This window comes from Pimephales promelas, chromosome 23 (genome assembly GCF_988280905.1).
Source record: "Pimephales promelas chromosome 23, fPimPro1.hap1.1, whole genome shotgun sequence".
Lineage (NCBI taxonomy): Eukaryota > Metazoa > Chordata > Actinopteri > Cypriniformes > Leuciscidae > Pimephales > Pimephales promelas.
The window spans coordinates 17724587-17731228 of record NC_142791.1 but is presented as its reverse complement, the minus strand read 5'-3'; the positions used below and the strand labels follow the sequence as shown (position 1 = coordinate 17731228).

The 6642-nt window shown below is 42.8% G+C and overlaps 1 protein-coding gene across 2 annotated transcripts in view; it reads left to right on the top strand.

Annotated features, from left to right (window-relative positions):
• The first annotated feature begins 5820 nt into the window (after positions 1–5820).
• Positions 5821–6642, top strand: part of chd1 (chromodomain helicase DNA binding protein 1) — a 38067-nt gene continuing 37245 nt past the window's right edge. For both annotated transcript variants that reach the window (XM_039676242.2, XM_039676241.2), the window contains exon 1: positions 5821–6105. The gene's annotated coding sequence lies outside the window, so the exon portion shown is untranslated. The remainder of the gene's footprint in view (positions 6106–6642) is intronic.

Here is a 6642-nt window from a genome sequence, read left to right as displayed (position 1 = left end):
TGATCCTTCCCTCGCATCCTAAGTGGGTGGAGCTGAAACGTGAGGGAAGGAAACAATGATGCACCAATAAGACATAAGAAGCACCCAAGCTCTGTCTCATTTTGAAGGATCCATCCTACCGCTTCATTTCAGTAAACTAACCACCACTACATTCCAAATTCATTAAGAAATAACAACAATTTATGCTTCACTATAAGTAGGACTAATTAACAACCAATGAACCTACTAATGACAGACAAATCAGGCAAACAGGAACAGGGAAAACACCACCAAAATACAAAGAAACTAAACAACTAAACTAAACATACCAAACAACTGACATCAAGGCTCCCCCTCCCCAAGAAGACATGTCCTCGCACCTTAAATAAATTGAGGGGGTCTAACTGAGGGAGGGTGGGGACTCTGGGGGAGGATGATAGGGCAGGTGAAGGAGAGGGAACAGGAAATGCTGGCAAGATAAACTAGGGAGGCGATGACAAAGGGAGGAGCCAGGAACAGAAGGAGCAAGACGGGGACCCAAAACACAACCAGAACAAAGGCCCACGGCAGAGTTGAAGGAGGGAGGAGGCATGATGCAGACGTAGGTCTAACCAGGGGGGGTGACAGACAGAGATGATGGAGGTGGAGACCCATGCGTAGCTGAAGAGCAGATAAGACCTATGGGTCAGGATACCAATGCGAAGCCGGAGGGACAAGGGCGCCCGGTGGAGCCATAAGGACGACGGTCCCAGGTGGAGCCGAGGGAGGGAGAAGCCACATTGGAGCTGACAAGTCGACTAGCTGAGGTGAAGTGATGGGCTCGGCAGCTGGAGGTGAAACTTGCAGGGAATCTTTACGACCAGGCAGAACTGGAGACTGGAAGACCTGAGGCAGATCCATACAGCAGAGTGGAGTCAGAGGAGGAGCAGAGGGACTGAAGGGAAACAGTAGAGGTGGGGCCGGAGAACTGTAGGCAGAGGCAGGTGGGAAAGGAAGGCTGGGTGGGATCACTGGAGACACGGAAGACTTGCAACTTGACAAAACCAACTGAGACACTTGGAGCTGGGCGGACCAGTGGAGACGCACAATACTTGGAGCTGGACGGGACCGGTGGAGACGCAGAATACTTGGAGCTGGACAGGATTATTGGAGACAAGAAACAGGAAAATATCATCTTACCATTTCCTCATATAATACAGATGCCAGTTGCAGCTCACCCTCAGTGATGGGAGTATGGGCGGGGCTCTACTTCATGCCTTCAAACTCCACAAGGACACCCACAGTGATCGTTGGTGCAGCTGGGTTATGCATCTAGTCGCACTTTTTGTTGGGCTGGTATAATGCATAGATTTTTTTTGTTGTTGTTATCAATACATTTAAGAGAGTCAATATGCAAAGAATTCGATCTTAAATTCCCCATGAAAATTGAATTGAAGTTTTTTGGCTTTTAGTATGAATATGTTAGCGTTATGTTTTCTAGTGTTCTCAAAAACAATGACAAAATTTGCATTTAAAGGAACACTCCGACTTTTTGGGACTTTAGCCTATTCACCTTACCCCCCAGAGTTAGATAAGTCCATACATACCTTTTTCATCTCCGTGCGTGCTATAAGTCTGTTTGACGCACCCACCGCTAGCCTAGCTTAGCACAAAGACTCGATGTGACTGGTTGCAGCTTTCATACTAATCCAAATGAGTGACAAAATAACGCAAACGTTTTCCTATTTACATGTTGTGGTTTGTATAGTCACAGAGTGTGCAAATATCAAGGCCATATGAGACACAGACATCTTTTGACCGTATAAATACTATATTTTCTGAAGGGGAAGCACTGCTACTTGGGCAGAGTGATAACAATCACCTGAGACGCACCGTGACGAGGAGCAGAGAGTTCGCTTCGCTCAGCGTTGGAATAAAGAGTCAGCAATTACTAACGTTAGATAGAAAAGCATAGTTTATCATGGGTGTTTGCTTTATTGTATGAGCTGTGACAATAAACAGGGGAGACCAGGTAATACAGTACCATGTTTCATTGATTTCCAACCAAAAACGCACCCAGATTTATAAATATCACATGAATAAATAATTATTATTACAGAAATCAATATATTTTAAATGCAATTTATTAGCTGAACCAAATGTATTCAACAGTAGCCTATATAATATACAGTATTGCATTACTATAGGATAGAATAAGGGGAAAGTAATTAGCACAAATTGTTTTTGCACAATTTGTAAAATTTGTAAAGCAATAGCTTTGCTGCCTTTTATGTTTTTTTTTTTTGTTTGTTTTTGTTTTTTTTAATTCTGTGTTCTGTAAAGCACTTTGGTCTGTCTGAGCGGCTGTTTAAATGTGCTATATAAATAAATGAACTTGAACTTGAACACTTACCTCAGCCGCAGGTGATCACTTGTCCTGTCTGTACGCTATCGATGGGATGGCCGTATCCTTCAGCACATTATGGTCCGTGTGGCAAATTCCATTTTTTCAAAATAGTCGTCCTCATTGAAATGTACCGAGCAAACATAATGTCCCTTGATAATCTTAGGTGTGTTTGGATAAATATCCAGAGTAAGTTAGCCATTTCTTCATCCAGTCAGCGTTTTTAGTTGGAATTCTGTGAAACATGGTTACCTCCCCTGTTTACAGTCGCAGCTATTCACAATAGAGCGAAAACCCATGACTCTAAACTACGCTTTTACTATTTATAAATTGCTGACTCTATTACCCAAACACCGAGCGAACTCTCCGCTCCTCACCACGGCGTGTCTCCGGTGATGCGGTTATTACGCCGTCAAAGTAGCAGTGCTTCCCCTTCAGAGAATAGTTCCCAGGTTTTATACGGTTAAAAGATGTCTGTGTCTCATTTGACTTTGTTATTTGTACATTATGTGACTATACAAATCACAACATGTAAATAGGAAAACGTTTGCGTTATTTTGCCACACATTTGGATCAGTATGAAAGCTGCAACCAGTCACATCGAGTCTTTGTGCTAAGCTAGGCTAGCGGTGGGTGCGTCAAACAGACTTATAGCACGCACGGAGATGAAAAAGGTATGTATGGACTTATCTAACTCTGGGGGGTAAGGTGAATAGGCTAAAGTCCCAAAAAGTCGGAGTGTTCCTTTAAGATATAAGCATCCAAAACGTGCAGTTTCTCAATATGGATCAGTGATTTTGATTACATCACTCTGCTATTCAGCTTCTCTTCAGATTTCCTGACCAATCAAATGCTCTCCAGAATCTGAAGCTCCGCCCTGGCTGAAACAGTCACTTGTTCACACATTTACTATTTTCTATATGTTGAATGGCACATAGTTCACTATATAGGGGATAAGGAGTGATTCAGACAGTGTAAATATGTTCTGGGCGAATGAAGTCTGGTTTCATGTTAGTGTCACTTGAACCGCCGCAGCTCCAGTCCAGAGACACGATACACAGAGCAGATCATATGAGTCACACAGAACAGAAAACATATCAGACCAGTTTGAGTTCTGCTCATTATGCTGTACTGTATTTTAAAGCGATATGGAGAAAATCAGGAGGAGAAAGAGGACACTCAGTTTTACTGAGCTCAATGGCTCTGTCCGAGCTGTGATATGAACTAAACTCTATTGGCTATTTTAGAAAAGGGGAGGGGCTGTTTGATATGTCCTGCCCTCTTTTCCTGTTTCAGTGGAAATTACCATAGACAGTAAAAGAAATGGACACAGCGACCCCATTGATTTCAACGGAGAATTGATTGCACTTCCTGTTTGATGTCTGAGCGACTGCGCAGGCTCAAACTGAGCGTGACGACATCTGACAGTTGAAAATCTTCTAGTAGCTGTGCCAAGACAAATCTGAATCACCTAATTCCTCAAAAACATTGTTGAAATATTTTGTCCCGTTGCTTTTATGGACTCTCTATTTATGTGTTTCTACCCTGACTTTGTGCCTTCATGTCCCTCCAATTGCCTCATATTGCCTGCGAGGTTCTCCTCCTGTCTATATGGTAATGTCTCTATTGTGCAACAGAAAGTCCTGTGGTTATGATGCAATATTTAGCCTATTTTTACAAAAACGGCTTCGACGGGGCCGTAACATAAGATACAAAGTAATGGAGCATTTTATACATTGTCATGTTTCTTTAGAAATAAATAATGGACAACTGAAGTCTTTGGACGCCTCAGATGTAAAGTTATTCAATGTCAAAGTGAGGCCAAAATGAATGGGAGTCAATGGGATGCTAACAGCAGGTGAAGTTTTGCTACAATGGCGGCTCCCACGAGCCTTCATCTTCTGGCTGATGGATTACCCCCTTGGAAATTACCGAGGGGGTAATCCACCAGCCGGAAACTGAAGTCTCACCGGGGGCCCTCCATTAGCTAGCAAGCCTTCACCTGCTGTTAGCATCCCATTGACTCCCATTCAGTTTGGCCACAGTGAATAACTTTACATCTGAGGCATTTAAAGACTCCATTTGTTTATTTCTAAAGAAATACGACAATGTATAAAAGGCTCCATTACCTTGTATCATAAGTTATGGCCCCGTAGAAGCAGTTTTTTTGTAAAAATAGGCTAACGATTGCGTCATAACACGTGACTCTGTCGCACTGTAGAAATTACAGTATAGACAGGAGGAGAAGCTTGCACGCAATCGGGGGGACGTGGAGGCATAAAGTCAAGGGAGAAGCCCATAGTGAGTCATAAAGTTGATCCTGCTGCTGCTCATGTACAGCTAATACTCACTCTCTCCGCCTTTGTGAGATTTGGAAGGGAATGATTCAGATTCCTCTTGGCACAGCTACTAGAAGACTTACAGCTGTCAGATAGGTTGCTCACGTCACATCTTCGTCATCAAGCTCAGTTTGAGCCCGTGCAGTCAGCCATCAGGAAGTGAGAGCTTCTAATGGGCTTCACTTTTCTCCGTTGAAGTCTATGGGGTCGCTGTGTCCATTTCTTTTCCTGTCTATGGAAATTACGTCAGCACATTGACTAATGCTGCATGTTTCAAGACACTTCAGGGGGTCATGTGCTGCATCCCAGATCATACTTCCCCACTATATAGTAGGCGATAAACAGATTGTGACAAAAGAAGTAAATCTGACTGAATTCACAGTAGACTACTCATAAAAGAGTAGGAGAAAGTCCCCGGATGACCTCCGGCCAGACACTTACTATCCCATGAAGGCACAGGAGAGGATTGTGAATGACAGTGAAGCGATGTGGCACTGGTAGATGACTGACACTGGTAGATCACATAATAATGACAACAAAGTGAATGTAGTGCATCCTCTCCAGATTACATTCATAGGCCTACTAGGCAGCGCACATTTATGCTATAGCCTACAGTGTAGGCTACTTTTTTTTACTGGTCGTGACTAGTAATGCAATTTCGGACGCAGCCATTATCACTTCTTCTGCTTTCATGAATATGGAATTTACTAAATAAAATCATAAGACTCGCCATAAGTTTATAAGATGCATCTTTATACTCAATATAGGCTATATAAAAAACATATTTGCAAGTTATATCAACATGATGTCCAGATTTATTTTGAAAAATTATGAATCCTTCTAAAAAGTTTTTATTTTTAGAAGCGTATTATATTTTCTGTCATATCAATACAAAATAATCGGCTTTAATCGATATCAAAAAAATATTGATGAAGTGTATTACAGACAAACATGCTCATGAAGAATTTTTAAATGTACGCTAATTCTCGAATTTTGATAGATATACAAAAACGCAAACTTTCCCCCATGTAGTCTAATAAGAGAAACAAGCATCCCTACGGATCTTTTCTTATATAACAGCCGGTTCCGCGGGAGCTCGCCGCGGCCGGGTGACGTCACAGCCCGGGGTTTCTCTCTCTCTGTGCTCGAGCGCGTCATGGCGGAGAGAGACCGGCTGGTGTAGGATTTACAGCTGAAATATGCCTGCTATCCTGTCTGTTTCCCGGCACATGGAATACACTAAAACTGTTTAGCAGTTGATCCCAAGGCACTCTTGACCGTGGAGGGGAAACTCAGAAACTCATCTCTCAGAGTAAAGTGTGTAAGAGTGTTTTTGTGGAGTTCTCGAGCGACAGCGGCGATCATCAGAAAGAGTCCGCGGGCAGCGCGCACACAGGCGGGCAGGTAACACATCAAAACACCTTCAATATGACCGCACTTGTGCGCAGAACGTGATGGACGTAGACGAGAAACCGGTCGTGGCCGGTTATTCCCTGTTATATGTCCGTATACTGCTCGGGATGCTGTGTTTGGGTGTTTTAAGAGCTAATGAAAACAAACCGATCTACAGAAACGCAGTGCGGGAATCAACAACATGATGATCAGACAATATTACGCTGAAAACACCTGTATTTCAGTGCGTACATCTGGTCGTGAGACAAAATCCACGAGTAGAGTATCGCAACTGCTTGTTTTAAGGGCTTAAGACAAGCCAGCTGATTTTATAAGCAGAGTGTCCCATAAAATCAAACTCCAGTTGAGCGAGGCTGCTCGTTTAGCTTAGCACGCGTAATAATAGCTGGCTAAACAAACAAATAATGTTTATTTGAGAAAGATACGATCTAAATGGGGTCTGAAGGTTGTTATATTGTTGCTCTTATCAATTTTATGTGTACACTGTTCTCCAATAGCTTGACTGTGTTAGCGACCGGTAGCCAAATA